Source organism: Petaurus breviceps, unplaced genomic scaffold (assembly GCF_028583685.1).
Source record: "Petaurus breviceps papuanus isolate PSGF00001 unplaced genomic scaffold, PetGlider_PUasm1.0 173, whole genome shotgun sequence".
Taxonomy (NCBI): Eukaryota; Metazoa; Chordata; class Mammalia; order Diprotodontia; family Petauridae; genus Petaurus; species Petaurus breviceps.
This window is the reverse complement of record NW_027185759.1, coordinates 20,443,483-20,446,445: the sequence shown is the minus strand read 5'-3', so window position 1 is coordinate 20,446,445 and position 2,963 is coordinate 20,443,483.

The following is a 2,963-nucleotide window of genomic DNA, read 5'->3' as shown; positions in this document are numbered from 1 at the left end:
CTTGGGATCGCCTCCTTGATGGACTTAACCTACCATTGGAGTTCTGAACATTTGTCATCACAGACTCTGCCTCCAATCCTCCAGTGGTTCCCATTGGATCCAAGTGTAAAGTTTAACTAGACTCGGAGGACCTCTGGCTTAACCTAACGATCGATTGGGCTTCTTTGTTCCTTTAACTGCTGACAATCTCTGTGGCCCTAATGGCTCTCCTTAACTCTTGTTCCAAAGAGAATGATAAATTTAGACCTGGAAGCAGCCATAGGTGATGCCCCTGAAGGTTGAAGGACTTGACCGAGAGTCATAGACGTGTGTTTGAACCTTGGGACCACAGCAACAAGTCTAGTGTTCTGCTGTACCCAGCTGACCTTGGGAGTCCTCTTTTCCTGAAGAAATTTGACACATGTACAAAACAGAACGATCCTCTCCCCACCATTTATAGATCTCTTATTTCAGTTGAGGGCAAACTGTCCACTCTACTCAGTTTCATAAACTCAGAGTCTCACCAGTTATCAAGTCCTGTCCGTTTAACCTCAGGCCATCTTTCCAGTCCAGTTCCTTTTCATCAGACACCCCACTCAGGTTTTCATTGCCTACTTTCTCTGGTTTGGACAACTGAGGTCTTTACTGGCCACCCTTCTAGGATCTCCCATCTATAACCCAGTCTCCGTGTCATTACTCTTCCTCTGCTCAGAAGCCTTTAGTGGTCCCCTAAAACCTAGGAGAAAGCCCTCCTCAGCTTGGCTTTTAAGGCCCTCCCCAGTACTGCTAACAGCCCTGTACACTCTGCCTACCTTTCCATCCTATACCCTTGTCTTCAAGGTTCAGTTCAGGGGCTGTAGCTTCCATGAAGTCTCCCCTTGGTTATTCTCCACCCCTGTAGTTTCCTCTCCTTAAATTACCTGCTCATTTGGTTCTCTCAGTATGTGGAAGCCCCCTGAGTACACAGTCTCCTTTTCATCCTCAAAGCCTCACGGACCAGCCTAGTACCTGATGCCGAACATCTGTTTAGCCTGAATTGCCTGATGGAATGTGTTTTAAGGCACAATTGAAGATTTGGATCTGGATGTGGTTCAGTGCAGAGTGGGCTCAGTTTGGTATCTGAAGACCTGAGTTAAAATTCTGGCTTGTATTTAATGCCTTTGATAAATCTCTAGGCAACAGGTTCTTTACTGCAAAACGAGTCTCCAGAATTCCTTCCAGCTCCACAGATGCAATCCCAGACTACTTTCAAATGATTTGCAGTGGGACTGTAGAAAACAACTTTAAAACTAGACTTCTTTCAACTCAAACAAATAAGAGCTCCTACTGGTAGACTACAGGCCTGCCATGAGAGCCCCCTGACACCTATGAGGAGGGGACTAGAAGCATTTTTGTCTGCATTTTACCAATGAGGAAACTAAAAAAGTGGTTAAGGTATATATAACCAGGATCACATGGTATTAGGTGTAAGCAGCTGCTATCTTTCCCAACCTAAGGGCCAGCCCTAGGTTGTATTCTCAGGAGGGATTGAAGAGACCAGAGACAAGGGAGAGAAATGACATAGTTTATTCTAAGATGGCAGGGCACACAGGAGGCTGCCAGAAGGAAGAAAGCTAGCTCCTTATATACTTTTAGAGAGAGAGCACGATTCAGGCATGAATTCCTTGTGCCTGGGGAATGTGAACCAATGGAGGGGGCCCAAACCAGCCATGTCAGCTGCTGTTCATCAAGCAAGTGGTCTCGTGGGAGACGTCCTTGTGAGCCAGCAACTGGACTATGGCCCTCTGCACCTCATCATTTCCCACAGGCACTGAGCAGCCTCTGAACCAAGAGGCCCCAAGGCAGTTCCTGATTTCCCGTGAGATGAGGCCCTTGGAACTCACCTTCCAATTGGAAGGCACTGTCCCTTCCAATTAGGTATCTGAAGCAGCATTTAAACTGGCCCTTTCAGACTCCAAGTCCAGGCCTCCATCCCCCATCCCAGAAGTCTCGAAATATACCTCCTTTGGGCCCCAGGATGGCCTGAACCAGATTAAAATGTAATTGGGAAATATTTAACAAAAGCAGGATGACATTTTGATGTCCCCATTCCATTCCACTGCATTATTCCACACTGTTTCAGGAGAGGTCTTATGTCATATTGCTTCACTGAAACAGTTACAGAGCAGGGCAAAGGGATGATGGTCTCAGACAAACTCCTTGGCACCATCTTGCCACACCACCCTGCCTTCATTGCCCTTTCCTCCTTTATTCTGCTACTTAAGGTGTTAATCTCTTAGGGGGTGCCATTAAGGCACCAGACCGACCCACCTGCAGCTCTTACCTTTCTTCCCCAAACCCTTGCCTAATCCTCCTTTGGGTGGGCATGATAGGTTTGTATTTACAGCACACCGCCTAGTCTTATTCCCTAACATGCATTATATCTGTTTATCCATTTTAAAATTCCCAACTAGATTATAAACTCCTCAAGGGCAAAGACTACCTCTAGCCAAAATTGTAAATCTTATAGCTGCAAAAAAGGGGTGCCATGTGGTACCCGATAATGCGATGCTAATGATGAGGACGCAAATGCATTCATGTCTCATCCAGAAGTTGGTCCCTGGCCCTAGCACATCTCATAATTCTTCATCACGAATGTAAAGAACGTAAGCTTTCTTCCTTCCCAGTCAAACAGGTTTCTCAGGAACACTCTCTCCTTTTGTTTCCATTCATTCAACAAACAAGTTGCCTACTGTCCCAGGCACTAGGGACCATACACAGTTGAAGTAAGTCTTGGTCTCTGCCATCATGAAGAGTGCAGTGATGAGTTTTAAATGAAAGGGATACCAGCTTAAAGCACTAGATGTAGTCGCTACACATTTGAGGCAGTGGGAGAAAGGGCCGAGGTGGAGGCGGTCGGTTCAAGACTTATATTTCATCAGCATGGATTATTCCTGGTGTGGAAGCATCATTGTCCATCAGCCGCCCTGCGATTTGTCTAAAGA